General features: G+C 38.2%; 1 long non-coding RNA gene across 1 annotated transcript in view; it reads right to left on the bottom strand.

The window, feature by feature from the left end:
- Positions 1–3,442: 3,442 nt before the first annotated feature.
- The window catches only part of LOC133050200 (uncharacterized), a 43,114-nt gene continuing 23,897 nt past the window's right edge, over positions 3,443–22,659 (bottom strand). Inside the window, exons 2-4 of the long non-coding RNA XR_009691550.1 lie at positions 18,373–18,463; positions 6,735–6,938; positions 3,443–3,917 (exon numbers count right to left, since the gene is read on the bottom strand). This is a non-coding gene — a long non-coding RNA (uncharacterized LOC133050200). The remainder of the gene's footprint in view (positions 3,918–6,734; positions 6,939–18,372; positions 18,464–22,659) is intronic.

Raw genomic sequence — 22,659 nt, 5'->3', positions numbered from 1 at the left:
GCTTGAAGAATTTGAAGCATTACTTTGCTAGCGTGTGAGATGAGTGCAGTTGTGTGGTAGTTTGAACATTCTTTGGCTTTGCCTTTGTTTGGGATTGGAATGAAAACTGACTTTCCCAGTCCTGTGACCACTATTGAGTTTTCCAGATTTGCTGATATATTGAGTGCAGCACTTTCACAGCACCATCTTTTAGGATTTGAAATAACTCAGGTGGAATTCCATTGCCTCCATTACCCCATTACCCACTTGAATAATCCAGGATAATCTCATCTATTAATACAAGTCATGATCTCAATTCTATCTTCAGATTGTGTATGTGTTTGTGTCATTTAATATAACCTAGCCAACTGTTGAGAGACTGGAAAGCTTTAGAAAGCCATCCTACCCATCACATTCCTGAATTTACTAATTGGTAGGAATCTTAGAATAACAGCAACACCAACAACAACAAAAAAAAAAACATCATAACTTAGAGAAAACATATGTGAAATATTTATTAAAAAATCATGGGATACAAAAGACATTTTAGAAATAAGAAATGTTGGGGCTAATACTTTATTTTGGGATATTTGACTTGGTTTGTGAGGACGGAGACTCTAAGTGAGGAATAAAGAAAGATGTAGGCCATACAAGTAATCTTAATAGAATAAAAAAAAAAAAATTAAGGGCAGACCTCAAAGGAGTTATGAAAAATGAAGCATGAGATTCTGGAACCTTCACAACAAGGAACTAGAAGCAATGAAGTGTCTGACTGGAGAAGATTCCATAGTGACTTGAATTAGTTATTTCCAATCATTTATTAGAAACTAAGCATATTAATGCCCCCTCGAGGATCACAGCCTTGTCATGGTGAAGAGACTTGTGTAACAAGGAAGCTATGAGCCACACCAGGCAGGGCCACCCAAGGTGCATGGGATGTAGTGAAGAGTTCTGACAAAGCAGTTCTGACTGGAGGAAGGAATGGCAAATTTCCCCAGTGTTCTTGCCATGAGAACCCCATGAACAACATGAACAGGCAGAAAGCTATGACACCAGAAGCTGAGCGCCCCCAGGTTGGAAGGTGTCCAGTGTGCTATTGGGAGAGAGTAGAGGGCAATTACTAATAGCTTCAGAAAGAATGAAATGACTATTGAAAACCCCAAATGATGATGCTGTTAAAGTGCTGCACTCAATACATCAGCAAATTTGGAAAATTTGGCAGTGGCCAAAGGACTGGAGAAGGTCAGTTTTCATTTCAACCCTAAAGAATTATTGAACCACCATACAATTGCTCTCATTTCACATGCTAGCCAAGCTATGCTCAAATTCCTTCAAGCTAAGCTTCAGTAGTATGTGAACCAAAAACTTTCAGATGTACAAGCTGGGTTTTGAAGAGACAGAAGAACCATAGATCAAATTGCCAACATTCACTGGATCATGAAGAAAGCCAGGGAGTTCCAGAAAAATGTCTACATATGCCTCATTGATGATATGAAAGCCTTTGATTGTGTGGATCACAACAAACTGGAAATATGTAAAGAGATGGAAATACCAGAACACCTTACCTGTCTCCTGAGAAACCTGTATGTAGGTTCAGTTCAGTTCAGTTCAGTCGCTCAGTCATGTCCAACTCTTTGTGACCCCATTGACTGCAGCACACCAGGCTTCCCTGTCCATCACCAACTCCCAGAGCTTGCTCACACTCATGCCCATCAAGTCAGTGATTCCATCCAACCATCTCATCCTCTGTCATCCTCTTCTCCTCCCACTTTCAATCTTTCCCAGCATTAGGATTTTTTTCAATTAGTCAGTTCTTCATATCAGGTGGCCAAAGAGTTGGAGCTTCAGCTTTATCAACAGTCCTTCCAATGACTATTAAGGACTGATTTCCTTTAGATTGACTGGTTGGATCTCCTTGTAGTCCAAGTTAAGAAGCAACAGTTAGAACTGGACATGAACAACTAACTGGTTCAAAATTGGGAACGGAGTATGTCAAGGCTGTATATTGTTTATCTAACTTATATGCAGAGTACATCGTGTGAAATGCCAGGCTGGATGAATCACAAGCTGGATTAAAATTGCCAAGAGATATATCAACAACCTCAGATATGCAAGTGATGCCACTCTAAAATAGAAAGTGAAGAAGAATGAAAGAGCTTCTTGATGAAGGTGAAAGAGGAGAGTGAAAAAAACTGGCTTAATAACTCAACATTAAAAAAACTAAGATCATGGTATCCGGTTTCATTACTTCCTTTCAAATAGATGGGGGGAAAATGGAAACAGTGACAGATTTTATTTTCTTGGGCTCTAAAATCACTGCGGACAGTGCCTGCAGCCATGAAATTAAAGGAGGCTTGTTCCTTGGAAGAAAAGAAAAGGGAAAGTGAAATTCACACAACAACTCTTTGTGATTCCATGGATTGTAGCCTGCCCAGCTCCTCTGTCCATGGAAATCTCCAGGCAAGAAGACTAGAGTGGGTTGCCATTTCCTTCTCCAGGGTATCTTCCTAACCCAGGGATCAAACCCGGGTCTCCTACATTGCAGGCAGATTCTTTACCAACCAAGCTGCTTGGGAAGCCCATGACGAACACAGACAGCATATTAAAAAACAGAGATATCATTTTGTCAAAAGGGTCCATATAGTCAAAGCTATGGTTTTTCCAGTGGCTATGTGCAGATGTGAGAGTTGGACAATAAAGAAGGCTGAGTGCTGAAGCATTGATGTTTTGAACTATGGCACTGGAGAAGATGCTTGAGATTCCCTTTGACTGCAAAGAGATAAAACCAGTCAACCCTAAAGGAAATCAATACCGACTATTCATTGGAAGGACTGATGCTGAGGTTGAAGCTCCAATAATTTGGCCACCTGATGTGAAAAAGAACTGACTCCTCGGAAAAGATCCTGATGCTGGGAAAAACTGAAGGCAAGAGGAGAAGGGGATGACAGAGGATGAGATGGTTGGGTACCATCACTGACTCAGAGGACATGAATTTGAGCAAACTCTGGGAAATAGTGAAGAACAGGGGAGCCTGTCGTGCTGCACTTCATGGGGTTGCAAAGATTTGGGCATGACTTAGTGACAACAACAACAAAGTATAATAATACTAGAAATTCACATTGGTATATTGCTCTACGATTTTAAAAGTACCTTCCGTCACCAAATTATTATATGGTACAGCTCATAAATCTATGGCTGATTCATATCAATGTATGACAAAACCCACTGAAATGTTGTGAAGTAATTAGCCTCCAACTAATAAAAAAATAAATAAATAAAATTTAAAAAAAAGAAAACTTCTATGCTTGTGTTTAACTGAAACATGAACATGAAATACATACCTGCAGACACTTTCAAATTTCTGAGAAGTTTACAAGCATTTATTTTATCAGTTGAATAATACCCCCTTCAATAAATACATCAAAGTACTTCAAGTTTTAAAAAATTGCATAATTAACCAATAAAGAAATGTGAAGCAGTTTGTATGATCTTGGGTAAGACTTTTCCCATGTGTTTCAATGTTCAGTCAGTGCTTTTTGGAGATTTTAAATTCTGTAAGCATCTTTGTTGAACTGACTCATTTAGAAAGACCCTGATGCTGGGAATGATTGAAGGTGGGAGGAGAAGGGGATGACAGAAGTTGAGATGGTTGGATGGCATCACTGACTCAATGGACATGAGTTTGAGTAAACTCCAGGAGTTGGTGGTGGACAGGGAGGCCTGGCATACTGCAGTCCATGGGATCACAAAGAGTCGGACACCACTGGTGACTGAACTGAACTGAAGCATGTTTGTAGGTGAACCTTACATGGACAGTCATTAAAACACTTCTGTGTTCACACCTTATTCAGAGATGTTTTTCTTTCAGGTTACACTTCTAATCTTGTACTGTTACGATACTTTCCTGGTTTTCCACCTTGATTTGTCCTTCTTGGGTGCTAAAAAATAATTAATTAACAGGGTTAAGATCATTCAGCTCCCCTGAGTGTACTCACCCCTAAACAAACTGAAAATATTAAGCGTCATATCCTATAATGTAGAGGTTTAGACCCACGACTTGATCTCATTCACTTTTCCAAGTTGTACATATTCAGTTGAGTTCATCCTGATATAATCAGATTTAAGAAAAAAAAAAAATCATCTTTGAGTGAAAGATACCTGAAAATTAGAAGCAATAAGATGTTCCTTGAACCAAAACTCGGACCAGCCCATACCATAGTTTAGGTTCATCCAGTGGACTCTAATCCTCCTTTACCAAATGTTCTGTTTTCTTTCTATTTTGCTTCCCTCTTTCATGCCCTTTAACCCAGCTCATTAGCTTTGATCTTGGACACAGTTTGCTTTTGTTGCTATTACTGATTGTGGTAATTGGTTGGTTGATTTTTAAGTGCATCATGTTGATATATGGCAGAAACCAACATAATATTGTAAAGAATTATCCTTCAATTAAAAGTCAACAAATTTATTTAAAAAGAGAAATAAGCTAAAAAAATAAGTGCACCGTGGTGAGAAACCTGTAGCGCTCCCAGCTTTTCACGACTGTTTTGAAAGAACACTTTCACTTTTCTCCCTGTTACTCTCTCCCATCTTTCTGCTTTCTAAATAAATCAAGCTTAGTCGAACTCAAAGACCTTGTTTTCTTCTTCCTGAAATATGTGGTCCCTAATAATCACATGACTACTTTGCTGTCCTCTGAGTCTGTTTAGCTGCCACCTCCGAAGAGTTCCACTCATATAGTGTCACTTCACTCCGGTTTAGACCTAGTCACTTGTCTCATTCATTTTTTTGTTTCCTATTTATTATTTATCTCCTCCTATAGTGATACTAATGAATGGATAGATAAATAGGTGGAAATATATAAGTGCAGCCTTCCATTTCTGAACATTTTTCAAAGCAAGATGATACGGCTGACCTATAATTTCATATTTCTACGTATTTCTGGCTCATTTGTAAGGATATGATGTAAACAATACCCCAAGACAGAAATGCCTCTGGGCCCTTCCAAAGCCAGTTGCTGTTTTCCACCCACTGAATTCTTCAGTTACCCTGTAGGATCCATATCGAGATCCATTCTCCCATGCACTGCCCTTATTTTTAATGTGTTTGTGACTTATTTTTCACCCACTGCCTTCTCATCAACAGCTCACATTGTAAAGAAGCCCAGTTCTCTATGTTGATGTAACACGAGTCGGTTGCCAGAGTGCTAAGCTTTTTCTAGTGTTTCACTATCATATGTGTTTTCTTTATTCATGTAAATTATTCACTATATAGACTGTCGTGTTTTCCAAGGAATATTCCACTGTGGCTACATTTCAGAGCAAAGTTGTTGTAAGAGCAATTTCTGAGAAGAAGATTCATTTTTCATCTTCTTCTTCTTTTTTTTTTTTTTAACTTCGCACAAGCATCCATCTGAAAACAGTTACAGAAGCCCTGGGAACAAACTGGCTGACACTTTTGCGTTGCTCATCACCTCAGTGAAGCTCCAGCAGACGGCCACCCTGTAAGTCACAGACTGAGTTTTCCGTGGTCACTGACACAGCCTCATCTTTTTGGAGTCTTCAGTTGTTTTTAAGGTTTCTGCATACTTTTTTGATTGACATTTAGGAAATGAACTTGTCTTTAAAGCTCTTCTCTTATTTAGCAGATACATGATATGTCCTTAGGAAGTTAGAGATTCCTTCTGAGTTTTTAACTAAGAGATCCAGTATATTTAGAACCCTGGAATCCATTTCCAAAGACTCAGATAGGAGAGGGGAAGGGTGTAACCACTGGCTACAAACTAGTTCCTTTTAGGGTGTGTGAGATAGTGTGGGAAACTTGACTTTCTGTTTCAGAGTTTAAAATAATTTTCTGAGGAAAAACATCTTTGCCAAATCCTCTGAATTATCCAGGGAGTTTTTCTTTCTAAGTGATTATTCTATGAAGGTAAGGGAGTGGTTCAGCCAAATCTACACTTTCTCATTTGGATAAACTTTGATGGCCTCTACTGAAGAGTTTGAGTTTCCAACTTTTTGGATTCTCTATCCAGCTGTTGCATAATGGAAATTTACTTTTAGAATATATTCAGAGAATATAAGTCCTTCCAAGTGCTTCTATAACAAGTGTCTCTATAAAACTGAATAGCAATTGTAGCCTTGAAAAATATTAGAAATGCATATCTTTGGTATGTTGCAATTATAGAGGAAAGATCAACATTACTTCTTAATTGTAGCTATTTTCTAAAATGAATTTGAGTTTCAAATGTGTTTGCTTAAGGGTGTAATGGAGCTAACCTGCTTCCTTTTGTGGTAAAAAAATACTTGAAGAGTGTCTGTGTGTGGGTTTTTTTTTTTTTTTTTTTTCTTTTCAAAGGAAGTACATTCTAACTATTGCTTAATATCTGGCAGTCATTGAAGCAAAAGAAAAAAAAAACATTTAATATTCTTTGCATCATTTTCCATCCAAATAATAATATCAAAATACCCAGACACTGGTTATGAAAATATAGAAATTGTGGCAAGAGCCAGTTAGTTCCCAGAAAGTCTTACACTTTCATAAATTTTTCCACAATAATCAGGCATTGGAAAATCTTCTAATACACACATAAGTCATAGTAAGGCTAACAGGTCAAATGAACCTAAACTCTCTTCCTATTTCCAACAAAGTATAAAACAGCATTTCCAGAACAAGAACAATACAAAAGCAACCAAAATCAATGTACAGTCAATAAATACACAGTCACTGTGAAACAAGGATGCTATCACATTTATATTTACCTCAAGGAATTGTTGCGCATCCCAAATATTTCAGCATCCAATGTATCTCTGGCCTGAGGTAGGATGCAGGAGGGGAAAATCAGACTGTTTTCCAATTTTTTTCAAAGGGCTTTCTACTTGCTTCCAGATCTGATCTATCATTTCTACAGGGTCATGTCTTAGAGATGGACACCTGTTGGCAACATGTTTCCTTCTGACTCTGTGCTGTGGAGATGAATAGGAAAAGGAAAATTTTAGGATTGAGAAGCTGATCTGTTTCAAAAGTTTTCTTCCCTAGAGTAACTTTGTAAAACTAAATAGTACGTATCCTCTCCTGCAAATATGTTATATTTGTATTAATGAAAGTGAAAAGTTGCAGTCCCTCAGTCCTGGGGATATTCCAGGGTTGGGAAGATCCCCTGGAGAAGGAAATGGCGACCCACTTCAGTATGCTTGCCTGGAGAATCCCATGGACAGGGGAGCCTGGTGGGCTATATTCCATGGGGTCATAAAGAGTTGGACATGACTGAAGCTACTTACGACACACAGCATACTGATTAGGAAAGTGAAATACAGAAAAGATAAACACATTGCCCACAACCACGTGCTTTAGAGGAGAATTCCAAAGCTCAATTGGTAAAGAATCCTCATGCAATGCAGGAGACCCCGGTTCGATTTCAGTATTCTGGCCTGGAGAATTCCATGGACTGTATAGTGACTTCCCTGTGGCTCAGACAGTAAAGCCTCTGCCTACAATGTGGGAGACCCGGGTTTGATCCCTTGGTCAGAAAGATCTCCTGGAGAAGGAAATGGCAACCCACTCCAGTATTCTTGCCTGGAAAATCCCATGGATGGAGAACCTGGTAGGCTACAGTCCACAGGGTCGCAGAGTCGGACACGACTGAACGACTTCACTTTTCTTTATGTGGCTTATAAGTGATGGGTCCAGGATATGAAACTTTCAGACTCTTCAAACTTGGCCACTACATAATACATGCCAGAAAAACTTCTGCAAGATATTTCTATGATGCAGTTACCTGTGGTTAGTATTCACTAGATATTTGATAAATGAATAAAAATGTAGTAGAATATACAAAATGTATTTTTATCATAAGTAAATTACTGGCAAGTAGAAGAATAAGCTACAATTTATTGGCTATTATTTATAACTTACTTTATATCATAAAATACTATAACTAGGCAGAAAAAGATCCTCAAGAGTGTTCTAAGATTATCCATATTTGATATGGATAATATCAAATAATTATTTGAGAGTAAATAAAATTACTGTTGGAACAAGGGTGACTCGGAGTGTTTATGTGCTTAAATGGCTTTTTGATTTTCAAACGTTAAGGTTTTGAATTTTGGTCCCATCATTTGCTTTGTTTACACTTCCTTTTATTGTTGTGTTTACCGTTTCAACCTCATGTTTTACAGGGACCTTCTGTTACCACCCACCCAACACGTGTGTACGTGCTCAGTCACTCCATCACGCCCTACTCTTTGCAACCCCATTGACTGTAGCCGGCCAGGTCCATCTGTCCACGGGATTTTTCAGGCAAGAATACTGAGGTGGGTTGCCATTTTCTCCTCCAGGGGACCTTCCTGATCCAGGGATCGAGCTTGCATCTCCTGAGTCTCCTTCATGAGCAGGCAGATTCTTTCCCACACCTGGGAAGCCCCTTAAACTTTAGACTTAGCCATAATCTATAAGCACAAAATATGTTGTTCTAATTTTTATTTTAAAGTTATTTTTATATCACTAAATAGAAATAATTAAAAATTATTTTAATCATTTATTTTTTGACATCCTTCCTTTCTTTACATAGATTTGAGTATCTGACCCATATATTTTCTATTCTCCCTGAAGAATTTTTTTTTAATATTTCTTTCAAGATATTTCTTTTGTTGATGAATATCCTAAGTTTTTGTTTTTCTGAGAAAGTTTTTTTTTTTTCCCCTTTACTTCTGAAGCATAATTTGGCTTGATAAAGAATTCTGTGTTGGTATCTTTAAAAAAAAGAATGAAATTTGTCACACCACACTTCTTGTGTGTTTTCTTTTGAGAAGTCCCATATAATTCTGTTTATTCCTCTGCAGATAAGGTGTTGTTTCTCTGTCTTTTTAAGTATTTTTATTTTCTTTAATTTGAATACATTATCCCTCATGTAGATTTTTCAGTATTTAAGTATTTAGCTTGTTTGATATTCTCTGAGCTTCCTGCATCTATTCTTTATTATTTCTCATTAATTTTAGAAAATATCTGGCTAAATCTTTCTCTTCATCATGTTTTTTTCTCCTTTTAGTATTCTAATTACACATGAGTTACATCTTCTGAAATTGTCCCACGGCTCTCTCTCTCCCTTTTTTTTTTTTTTTTTTTTTTTTTTTTCCCTATTCCTTTTTCTCCCTGCGTTTAACTTTGGGAGGTTTCTGTCATCATATATTCCAGCTCACTGATCTTTTCCTCAGCTGTGTCCAGTCTACTGATGAGATGATCAAAGGATTCTTCAAACCTGTTTCAGTGTTTTTGATTTCTAGCATTTACTCGTAATGCTTTCTCAGTGTTTCCATCTAATGCATCTGTTCTTCCACATTGTCAATTTTTTTTCCATTAGGGTTCATAACAAGTTAATCATAGCTATTTTAAATTCTCTGATAATTTCAACATCTGTTTCGTATCAGTCCATTTTTGATAATTTGCTTTGTCTCTTCAGACTCTTTCCTGGCTTTTAGCACATTTTGCAATTTTGTTAAAATCTGGACTTAATGTATTGGGTAAATAGGCCTTTGGTGTGATGGTGCATGTTTATCTAGGAGTTTATTGCTTGACATAACTGAAGGTGCCAAACTTTTCAAAGTCCTCTGGTGTCTTAGATTTTTGTCTCTCGTGTTGTCTTTGGGATTTGCTAAGAGATCTCTCACAGAGAGTCTGTGTCTTGCAGTTTTTTCATCTGTAATCTACTGTTATAACCTGGAGCTCTGTTAGTGTTGGAGTAGAATGTGGAGGAGGATAATTGTTCTATGATTTTATGTTTAAATGTCAATATTTAATTTCATTTGTAACCAACCTTAACTGTGGTATTAACCAGTGTCTTATGACTCCCCACTGAGCCCACCCTTAGGTGAAACAGGAAGACTAGAGGGGCTGGATTTCAGCATGTGCCCTGTCATAGATCAGACAAGGTCCTGTAAAATCCTTTTCAAAGGAAAGTTGGCTTTGTTATAATGTTCTGAGTGTGTTTCTAATGCCTCCTATCCCCCCTCCTGGCTAGAGCCACATACAATATCTCTTGAGCCATCACCATAATAATCTGGTAAGATTTTTAGAAGTGGGACCTATAACAGTCCAAATATAATGGCACATGAGATTTTTCAGTTTTACACTAGTGACATTTACTCTTCAGAAATTTGCCAAAACTCCCATTCAAGTGTCCCTAGTTGTTGGTTTATGCAGAGTCAATCCCAGATTAGGAGACCCCATTATGACTCTCAAATTTGCTGTCTCTTTAGATTACAGTGTAGTGTTTTACACTTCAATTCTATTTTTCTAATAAGTCTAAGAAAATTCTTCAGTTTTTCATTTATTCAGCATTTTATTATTATAACTATGCAGTGAAAATTTCTAAGCTCTTTACATACTAGACTTAGCATCAGTTCAATCCAGTTCAGTTGCTCAGTCATGTCCGACTTTTTGCGACCCACTGAACTGCAGCACGCCAGGCCTCACTGCCCATCACCAACTCCCAGAGTCCACCCAAACCCATGTGCGTTGAGTCGGTGACACCATCCAACCATCTCATCTTCTGTCGTCCCCTTCTCCTCCTCCCCTCAATCTTTCCCAGCATCAGGATCTTTTCAAATGAGTCAGCTCTTCATATCAGGTGGCCAAAGGATTGGAGTTTCAGCTTCAACATCAGTCCTTCCAATGAACACCCAGAACTGATCTCCTCTAGAATGGACTGGTTGGATCTCCTTGCAGTCCAAGGGACTCTCAAGAGTCTTCTCCAACACCACAGTTCAAAAGCATCAATTCTTCGGTGCTCAGCTTTCTTTATAGGCCAACTCTCACATCCATACATGACCACTGGAAAAATCATAGCCTTGACTAGACGGACCTTTTTTGGTAAAGTAATGTCTCTGCTTTTTAATATGCTATCTAGGTTGGTCATAACTTTCCTTCCAAGGAGTAAGCACCTTTTAATTTCATGGCTGCAATCACCATCTGCAGTGATTTTGGAGCCCCCAAAATTAAAGTCAGCCACTTTTTCCACTGTTTCTCCATCTATTTGCCATGAAGTGATGGGAGTGGATGCCATGATCTTAGTTTTCTGAATGTTGAGTTTTAAGCCAACTTTTTCACTCTCCTCTTTCACTTTCATCAAGAGGCTCTCTAGTTCTTCACTTTCTGCCATAAGGGTGGTGTCATCTGTATATCTGAGGTTATTGGTATTTCTCCTGGCAAGCTTGATTCCAGCTTGTGCTTCTTCCAGCCCAGCATTTCTCATGATGTACTCTGCATATAAGTTAAATAAGCAGGATGACAATATACAGCCTTGACGTACTCCTTCTCCTATTTGGAACCAGTCTGTTGTTCCAAGTCCAGCTTTAACTGTTGCTTCCTGACCTGCATACACATTTCTGAAGAGGCAGGTCAGGTGGTCTGGTATTCCCATCTCTTTCAGAATTTTCCACTGTTTATTGTGATCCACACAGTCAAAGGCTTTGGCAAAGTCAATAAAGCAGAAATAGATGTTTTTCTGGAACTCTCTTGCTTTTTCGATGATCCAGCAGATATTGGCAATTTGATCTCTGGTTCCTCTGCCTTTTCTAAAACCAGCTTGAACATCTGGAAGTTCTCGGTTCACGTATTGCTGAAGCCTGGCTTGAAATTTTAAGCATTAGTTTACTAGCGTGTGAGATGAGTGCAATTGTGCGGTAGTTTGAGCATTCTTTGGGATGGCCTTTCTTTGGGATTGGAATGAAATCTGACCTTTTCCAGTCCTGTGGCCACTGCTGAGTTTTCCAAATTTGCTGGCATAGTGAGTGCAGCACTTTCACAGCATCATCTTTCAGGATTTGAAGTAGCTCAGCTGGAATTCCATCACCTTCACTAGCTTTGTTTGTAGTGATGCTTTATAAGGCCCACTTGACTTCACATTCCAGGATGTCTGGCTCTAGGTGAGTGATCACACCATCGTGATTATCTGGGTTGTAAAGATCTTTCTTGTACAGTTCTTCTGTGTATTCTTGCCACCTCTCCTTAATATCTTCTGCTTCTGTAAGGTCCCTACCTTTTCTGTCCTTTATTGAGCCCATCTTTGCATGAAATGTGCCCTTGGTATCTCTAATTTTCTTGAAGAGATCTCTAGTCTTTCCCATTCGGTTGTTTTCCTCTATTTCTTTGCATTGATTGCTGAGGAAGGCTTTCTTATCACTCCTTGCTATTCTTGGAACTCTGCATTCAAATGGTATATCTTTCCTTTTCTCCTTTGCTTTTCACTTCCCTTCTTTTCACAACTATTTGTAAGGCCTCCTTAGACAGCCATTTTACATTTTTGCTTTTCTTTTTCTTGGGGAAGGTCTTGATTCCTGTCTCCTGTACAATGTCACAAACCTGCATCCATAGTTCATCAGGCACTCTATCAGATCTAGTCCCTTAAATCTATTTCTCACTTTCACTGTATAGTCTTAAGGGATTTGATTTAGGTCATACCTGAATGGTCTAGTGGTTTTCTCCACTTTATTCAATTTCAGGCTGAATTTTGCAATAAGGAGTTCATGATCTGAGCCACAGTCAGCTCCTGCTCTTGTTTGTGCTGACTGTATAGGCCTGCTGGAGCAGCGGTGAACAGATACCCCACGTCCAAGGTAAGAGCAACCCAAGCAAGATGGTAGGTGTTGTGAGAGGTTATCAGAGGGCAGACAGACTGAAACCACAATCACAAACAAGTAGCCAATCTGATCACAGGACCACGGCCTTGTCTAACTCAGTGAAACTAAGGCATGCTGTGTGGGGCCGCCCAAGACAGACGGGACATGGTGGAGAGGTCTGACAGAACATGGTCCACTGGAGAACGGAATGGCAAACCACTTCAGTAATCTTGCCTTGAGAACCCCATGAACAGTATGAGAAAACTTAGCATCAGGACCTTCTTTTTTAATATTATCAGTTTTGATGGCAAATGTGATTGAAAAGACAAAAATATCCCTGCTTTAAGACATTTCCATTATAGCAGTTTAAAAAAAAATATTGGAGTATAGTTGATTTATAATGCTGTTTTATTTTCAGGTACATAGCAAAGAGAATTAGTTATACATATGTCCACTCTTTTTTTTTTAGGTTCTTTTCTGACATAGGTCATTACAGAGTATTGCGCAGAGTGCCCTGTGCGCTTTATCAGTTTACCTGTTTTATATACAGTAGTGCAGATATGTCAGTCCCCGGTCAGGGTGTTCCCATGTCCTGGCTGTTGCAAACAGCAGTGCCATGAACATTGGGGTGCATATATCTTTCTGAACTGTAGTTTTCTCTGGGTATACACCAAGGAGTGGGATTGTTCCCTTCTCCCCACATCTTTTGCAGCATTTGTTGCTTGGAGATTTTTTGATGATGGCCATTCTGACTGATGTAAAGTGATACCTCTCGGTAGTTTTGATTTACATTTCTCTAATAAATAGTGATATGGAACATCTTTTCATGTGCTTTTTGGTCACACTGAGAGATGAGGTGTTGGAAAAAGAAACAGCAGTTTGATAGGGAAAGCCAGCAGATGGAGTAGATGGCAAACTAGTGTCTAAAGAACCATTTTACCTGAGTTAAAATTCAGGCTTCTTTTATACTAAGAGCTGGTGGCAGGGGCAGGCATAACTGGCTGTTGCAGACTTCTTGGTGCCGGCCACACTCTAGATGGTATGTGATAACCTTTTGTTCTTGCAGCTATCCAGTTAAGTCTAGTCACTGTATTCCTGCAAACCCCCAATACAACAAATGTCATTTTTTGTTCTGCAACATTTTGTCTCTATGTGAATGAAAAGTGTTATGGCTTTAAGGTCCAGCCTAAAGACAGAGCCTTGACAAAAGGCTACATGGATATTTCAGGTTATAGACAATATTCTATTAGAAAAAGTTTCAGAGCCAGCATGACTAAGCACAGATGACAGAGCTCAAAAGTTAGACCTAAAAGAATATCCAACATGGTGTCAGGTTGCTTTTCTCTGTTATTAAAGGAAAAGTCAACTGATGCAGAAAACTTCATTGTCTTATTTTAAGATTTTCTACAGCCATCCCAACCTTCATGCGATCACCACCCTGATCACTCAGGACATAGAGACAAATCCTCTACAACAAAAAAATTGCTACCCCTAAAGGTTCAGATGATTTTTAGCATTTTTTTAACAGTAAAGCATTTTTTAAATTGAGGTATGTACGTTTTCTAAGATATAATCCTACTTGACACTTAGTAGACTATAGAATAGTGCAAACATAACTTTCATACACACTAGCACCAAAAATTTCAAATGACTTGCTTTATTTATTTATTCATTTTATGGTGGTGGTCTGAAACCACTCTTGCAACATCTCCTCCACATGCCTGTATATATAAAATATATAGATATATTTATACATACATACATATTCTGAAGGCAGACTGAATACATCTGCCTACTTAAGAAATTAGAAAACGATATTCTACATATCTAGATCAGAGGTCAGAAAACCACGACTTATGGACCAAATCCAGCTCATAGCTTTTTCTTTTTATAAATAAAGCTTTATTGGAACACAGACATCTCATTTATTTACATATGATTTATGGCTACTTTCAGGGGTAAAATAACAGAGTTTTTTTGTAACAGAGACTTTATGAACCACAAAGCTAGAATATCATTTATTTTTCTTTGCAGAGAAAGTTTGTCTATCTAGATGCATCCTGATTTAATACAGTATGATATCAAAATTTAACATTTTGGCAGGGAATATAAAGTGAAAGTGAAAGTCACTTGATCGTGTCTGGCTCTTCGTGAGCCCATGGACTATACAGTCCATGGAATTCTCCAGGCCAGAATACTGGAGTGGGTAGCCTTTCCCTTCTCCAGGGGATCGTCCCAACCCAGGGATTGGTCCCAGGTCTCCTGCACTGCAGGCGGATTCTTTACCAGCTGAGCCACAAGCCCACAAGGGAAGGCATGGAATATATTCTAATTAATTAATAATTGAATATTCATTGGAAGGACTATGCTGAGGCTGAAACTCCAATATTTTGACCACCTGATCTGAAGAACTGACTCATTGGAAAAGGCCCTGGTGCTGGGAAAGATCAAAGACAGGAGGAGAAGGGGACAACAGAGGATGAGATGGCTGGATGGCATCACCGACTTGATGGACATGAGTTTGAGCAAACTCTGGGAGTTGGTGATGTACAGGGAAGCCTGGAGTGCTGCAGTCCATGGGGTTGCAAACAGTCGGACATGACTGAGAGACTGAACTAAACTGAACTGAATGGAAAAGAATTGAAATTTCTGAAAGCATATTTATTTTCCCAAAAAGTGTATGATTATACTTGAATCTTTACTCAAGTAATTTGGATTTTCATCAGTTTAGGAAATACTGGAACGTTGGACCTGGTTTTATGGTGTTAAATTAATTTTATCATTGCACATAAATAGTAAATCACAATAAAGATAATAAACATAAAGAAAAAGTGCTAATATGAGTTAAAGACATCTAGTATTTTATGTGAAAATCCATAAAATAAAATACTTGAGTACCTTCTTTAGTATTAAGTATATATTAATAAGCAGACTGTATAAATTTTTAAAATGTGTTATGCCAAAAGAGTTGAATTTGAGGACTTTGGTTTTACCTATTAAATATCTATTTTTCACCATATTTAATAGATGGAAAAGAATGTTATTGGTATATTTATTTTATTTATTGATATGACTTCTTTCCAAGCATCAGAATGATGAGCAAACAAATTGAAAGGGGATTTCTGAATACTTCTCTCCACATAAAAGGAAGCAATTAAGTGTGACTCACATCTTGAACTCATGGGTCATTTAGTGTTTATCCTCATTTGTAACAAGTCTGAATGTGACAATAGCAATCTGAACTTGTCATACAGTTTGAGCTTTCATTTAGGTTGGTGGATGCTATGAAAATTTATTAGTGAAAAGAGGGAAGCAGCTGATAGAGTAAGGTCGTGTTATAAACAACACTCTTATGGAGATAAAAGTTCACTAGGCCACCCTAAAGGAAATCAGTCCTGAATATTCACTGGAAGGACTGATGCTGAAGCTGAAACTCCAGCACTTTGGCCACCTGATGCGAAGAACTGACTCATTTGAAAAGACCCTGGTGCTGGGAAAGATTGAAGGCAGGAGGAGAAGGGGACGACAGAGGATGAGATGGCTGGATGGCATCAGTGACTCAATGGACATGAGTTTGAATAAACTCCAGGAGTTGGTGATGGACAGGGAGGCCTGGCGTGCTGCAATCTGTGGGGTCACAAAGAGTCAGACACAACTGAGCAATTGAACTGATATGAGGCTCTGTGTATGTGTGTGTGTATGTGTGTGTGACTATGTGTGTGTGTTCAGTTGCTCAGTTGTCTGACTCTTTGCGATCCCATGGACTATAATCTGCCAGGTTTTTCTCTCCATGGGGTTTTCCAGGCAAGAATAGCTGAGTGGGTTGCAATTTCCTGCTCCAGGGGATCTTCCCGACCCAGGGATCAAACCTGTGTCTCCTGAATCTGCTGCACTGGCAGCCAAATTCCTTACCACTGAGCCATCTGGGAAGCCCCAGTCAGGCCTTACCCTAAAAAATACTCAAGCAACCCAAGGGACTTAAAAAAGAACAAAATTCCAACCTGATTCAGACTCCACTGAAAATTCATAATAGTATTCCTGAAATTCTTAATTGTAACTCATAATAAGAACTTTCAAATAAGTTAGGCAAGAATATTGTGGGGTGTCAAATTATAACCCACTTCGATCTTTTATTTTTTTTAATGTTGCCAAAACCAAATATATGCTGTTTTATTCAACACAAAAATACAATTTATTTTCAAAAGTTCCAGTTTCTAAAAGAGTGAAAGTGAAGTCGCTCAGTCATGTCCTACTCTTTGCAACCCCATGTAGCCTTCCAGGTTCCTCAGTCCATGGAATTTTCCAGGCAGCAGTACTGGAGTGGGTTGCCGTTTCCTTCTCCAGGGGATCTTCCCAACCCTGGGATTGAACCCAGGTCTCCCACATTGCAGGCAGACGCTTTACTGTCTGAGCCACCAAGGAAGCCCAAACACTCAAAAAATTAACTTTGGTACAAATATTTCATACTGTTAAATTTTGGTTCTGTTTTCCACCTATCTATATCAACTTAAAGCACTGCATATATATAGGGGCTGCTTTTGAGGTAAAAGCAATCTGTGTGAATTGGGACCCATATATCCTTTACATCCAAAACTCCCTGAAGGCCCCAGCAATAATCTTCCCCAGATAATAATCTTCCCACCTGCACAGCTCCCCATTGTCCAAACCCCTACAGAATTTAGTGACACCAAAAGCTTTTTAAATTACATATCCTTCCCACTGAAATGTACCAGTCCTTTCCCCTCATTCTGTCAAGACTGCTCTCTGTGTTCACCATCAAAATATTTAATGCCTTTATGGAATTTCTCTACTTTGATCAAATAGAAGAAGTCTATGTTTTGGTAAAACACGGTCTTTGTCATCACCCCAAACATATCTTAAGAGTAACCGCCTCCAGAAAACAACAGGCTTGCTATGGCAATTCATAACAATCCTCTGTATAATAGTTATCAGTCTTTCATTTTGACATAATGGAAAATGTAACTCCAATTAGTTCAAGCAATAAAGTGGATTTACTGGCTCTGCTATCTGGAGAGTTCAAAGGCTCATGTTTTATTTGATTTTTGGCTTTGCTACCTCATCAGGAAGCAGGATCCTTTTATGAGTCTACTTTGCCTTCCATAATGAGCTCTTTTTATCCTAAGGCTGATTTACTCCTGAGAAAGAAGATAACCATAGCAGTTTACACATTTCTGCTGTGCCCCACCTTGAAAGGTTCAGAGAGAGCACACTATTCAAGAAATGTCTTTACTAGTCTCACTTGCTGAGTCCCATGGATACTGATTAATATTATGCCAGTTAGCTCAGCTTTGGCACCCATGTTTCATCATAAAACACAGATTGTATGAAGGATGCATGTACACTGAAACAAGTATAGTTATCCAGAGACAGTGCTGTGAATATTAAAGAAGAAATGAAAATATCCCTGACATACTAAATCATCAAATTACACTCCTAGCCAACTATAAAGTCTAATTCTCAATCTTGTTAGTGTCTCTTTGAAAAAATAACTTAGTCAAAGGCATCATTTCTGGAAGTTAAAAAGTATGCACCTTCAATTGCTAAGGACACCTGGCAACTATTCATAGAAAAGTCATTTTGGTCCACATATTTGTATGTACTTCTTTCTTTAGAATGTAGAAGACAAACCAGGAAGAAATGTTCCAATTCAATTACACAAGACAGATCAATTAGGAACCATCCACTTGTATGATGGTTAACCTACCAGTCTACTAATGAAGAGACCAGTAGTGCAATTCACTACACCCACTATGAGCTACTTTACCTTGATACCAAATACTGAAGGCACAGTGATCTCAAAAATCAATTTTCCAACAATAGGGATGAATCTCTCTTCTGTGTTGATAATGGTACACCTGGAATCAATTGAAAGAATTTGTCATGATCAACTGATATTTATCTATATTTTTTAAATAGTAACTTTTCTAGTTTGTCCTTAAAACAAAGTTACTAGAAGTCCCTAACCAGTTTTTTCCCCCTTATTCAACTATTTCCTTCTGAAAAACAAAATAAAACAAACAAAAAAAATCTATATTTGAGTGAAGTCCATGGTAATGCTTAAAGTTATCTTGTTCTTTGTGTACACAGTTAATGATGTGTCTACCTAATGATGTGTCTCCCTAAAGCATCCACTGTAAGCTTTCTACTTGACAAGCATTGCATTTTTAACCAAGTGGGAAAAAAAGAAAAAAAAAAAAAATCAAATGAAATCATTCCTGAAGGAGCCCACTGGTTAATGGAGCTATGCCAATGGAAAATTAGAAGGAGAAGAGATAATTCCTGCCCTGAAGCACCAGAGGAAAATGAGGGCCTGAGAGTAAATCAGCTTTGGATACTGAGGGATGAGAACACAGAGGATTTATCCCTTACCTGGGAATAAATGTATGAATTAGATTTAACTTTACAGGAAAATATAAAGAAAAGATTTCAAAAAGATGGGATGTGTACAGGTATGGTTCCACATCTAACTGCAGAAAGTTATAACTGGAAAATGGTTAATGTGAGTTAAAGAGAGTATAGGCCAGATTACAAAATACTTTGAATATTGTGAAATGTGTTTAGATTTTTAACCCTTGAGATTGTTGAACTTGAGAATGGAATTGATAAATTTTTATGTTAGAAAAATCTGTCTTTAGCACTATGAAAGACTGATTGGCTTAGGGCAAGCAGAGAGCATGCTGCACAAGACTCAAAGGAAAATCAAGGCAAAGAGGCAATTAGAGAAAATCTAGGCTAGTAGAATAAACCTAGGGCAAGAATGCTTGAATGAGTGCAAAATACTTTTAGGAAAAAGTTGTTTTAGTAGAAAGGAAGAGGAAGAAGTTTATAAAGACATCAGGTTATGTTTTGAACTACTAGAAATCTACTTTCAGAAATGGCAGGAGAGGCAGAGTTTTATTCATTACTTTATCCTTATTTTCTTGGGCTTCCCTCATAGCTCAGTTGGTAAGGAATCCACCTGCAATGAGGAGACCCTAGTTGGGTGGGAGAGATCCGCTGAAAAAGGGATAAGCTACCCACTCCAGTATTCTGGCCTGGAGAATTCCATGGACTATACCGTCCATGGGGTCGCAAACAGCTGGACGCGACTTTCACTTTCACTTTCTTCTTATTTTCTTAAGCATTGACAGGATAGGGTAGGCTCCCAGTGTGTGTGCGTGCTAAGTCGCTTCAGTTGTGTCTGACTCTTTCCGACCCCATAGACCGTAGCCTTCCTGGCTCCTCTATCCATGGGATTCTCCAGACTAGACTACTGGAGTGGGTTGCTGTGTCCTTCTCCATGTAACCTTCCCAACCGAGGGCTCCAAACCGAGTCTCTCATGTCGCCTGCATTGGCAGGCGGATTCTTTACCCCTAGCACCACCTGGGAAGCCCAGGGTCCCAGAGCACTTCCTCCTCCAAACACACAGCTTCACTACTGCTGTATCTCTAAAACTATACAAGATTAATTCCATCAAGTATTTTTCTCACAGTTGTTTTGGGTTTGCTTGTTTGTGTTTCACAGTCTTTGTAAGACCAGGGGGAGAAGCTAGGTAAGTGTCCTCTTTGCTCCTCATAGTATTATCCACCCTTTTGTCACTCCCTTCTTTTTGCCAAGTCTCCACTTTTAAAACTCATATAGAAACAGACCACAGATACAGAAAAGAAACTAGTGGTTGGTTACCAATGGACAGAGAGATGTGGGTACAATATAAGGGGTGGGATTAAGAAGTACAAACTACTAGGTATAAAATAATTAAGATACAAGCATGTGATGGATGGCACAGAGGTTATAAACAATACTTTATAATAACCTTAAATGGAGTATAATCTATAAAAATATCAAATCTCAATGCTGTACACCTAAAACTAAAATGACATTGTAAATCAACTATATGTCAATGAAAACAACTCATATACCACCTATTCTTAATACTCTTCTATATCACCTACCACAACTTGTTGCTTTAATTGCTTATAGATTTTTGGTCACATTAGCTCACATTCCATGAGTATTTTTCAGCTTGCTTTATTTTTAAGTTCTTCAACGTTGTTCATTTTATAATTCTTTTTGCTCTAAATATCCACTTAGAAAATTCTTCTATTCTGTGAATCTCTCATTTTCTTTCACTTCTTCTACAGTTACTTTGTTCACTCCAGTTACAACTCTCCTGTCTTATCATAACCTTGAACATATCATTACCAAAAGTTGTACGAAAATCTCAGACTCAAGAGTCTACTCTCCAATTGCTACTTTTTTATTCCTTGTTTTATACCTGATTACCTCATCTCTGATGGTCTTTAGTGGTGGTCCTCAATTCTTTCCCAATGCTTTATAGCCTCTTCATTTAACTTCCCTTTTTATGGAGTGCAGGGTGTATGAATTTCCTTTCATACACTCAACTTATTTACCAAACTTCTTAGTTATGTTTCCTTGGGAAAAACAACTCAAAATGCTGGTTAAATTTAATATTATGTCTAAGTCAATGGCCAGATCAAAAAAAAAAAAAAAAAAGTGTCTGATGCTGTATAATGTGCTACCAATTGAATTCATATTTCATGACCATTAATTTCAAGAGCACCGTTAGCATTGCAGTCCTGCGACAGTCCCTGACTCGGTTCACCCACCACCCCTTACTGTCCTCAATGGCCATTTGGCAGCATTCTCCCCTCTAGTATTCCTTCCCTCCTCCTGTTCCCCACTAACAGGATCACATGATGACCTTGTATCCAGTCTCTTGGAGAAATGCTAATAGGTGAATTTCGAAGTAAAAATCCATAAGCTAATACCATCACATCCACTAGCTCACTGCATTTTTGATGTTTTCTCCTATACTTGTGAATCAATATTTCATATTCCTTCCTATGACTAACCACCCCACTTATGTGATAGGGCTCATTCACTTTTACCTTTTTAAGAAAACCAGCCCTGCGATGCTCCTTCTCTTTCCTGCATCTCTCTCTCTCTCTCTTTATTTTTTTCCTGTTGTCATCCCCCTAACCATTAAATTGTTGTATTACTCCACACATCTTCAAAAGAAAACAAAATCTCTCTCTTCACCCCATGCGCATTATTAACTATGCTTTATTTGACTGTGCATGTGCGTATGCTCAGTCGCTTCACTCATATCCGACTCTTTGCGACCCCATGGACTGTAGCCTGCCAGGCTCCTCTATCCTTGAGATTATCAGGCAAGAATACTAGAATGGGTTGCCACGCCCTCCTCCAAGAGACCTTCCTGACCCAGGGGTGGAACTTATGTCCTGTATCTCTTGCTTTGCAGGTGGATTCTGTGCCATTGAGCCACCAAGGAAACCCCTTTGTTTTACTATGCTTTTAATTACAAAGCTTCTCAAAAATGTAGTCATTAATTAATGGATTTTTGTGGATTTTTTCCATTTACTTTTTCTTTAAACTATTCCAAACAAGCTAGCACTCTACATTTTATTACAGATATCTTAATGAAGATATAAAGTGGACAGCAGTGAACTTCTTATTTTTAGCAGGTAGAAATGTTCAGAGGGTACTTTACTCAAAATATTAAATGCATTTCCAACTTTAACTACTAATTCCTCCTCCTTGAAATACCTATGTGACTTCCCTTCCAGGAAATCACTCTTTCTTTATTCTCTTACCTTTCACTAACATTTTACTCTTCCATTCTCATCCTTCTAATACCTGGTGGTTGTGTCTCAAAACTCAGACAGATATCTGATACTCCCTATCTATAATCACCTCCTTGATTTTTATTCCATTCTATGAATCTTAACATCTAAGTTCTGATTTCTCTCTTATTTATTACAAACAACTAAGATCTCTCATGTGAATGTTAAATCCACATTTAACTCTCTGTGGGACTCCTGTATTTCATTGTCTCATAAATAACTCAAGTTTATCCTATAATAAATCAAACTCCAAATGTCCCCTTTCAAACTTGTACACCATAAAACTGCCTCTTTATCATACTCTTTTCTCTCACTCAAATCATCCTTTACTCTATTCCTATTAGAACTTGCACTATTCACATTTTTGCTCATGGCAATTTTATAGTAATTAAAATAATACTTTATA

The sequence above is a fragment of the Dama dama genome, chromosome 31 (assembly GCF_033118175.1).
Source record: "Dama dama isolate Ldn47 chromosome 31, ASM3311817v1, whole genome shotgun sequence".
NCBI lineage: Eukaryota > Metazoa > Chordata > Mammalia > Artiodactyla > Cervidae > Dama > Dama dama.
Note: the sequence above shows the minus strand (reverse complement) of the source record. Positions and strands in the feature narration are given on the sequence as shown.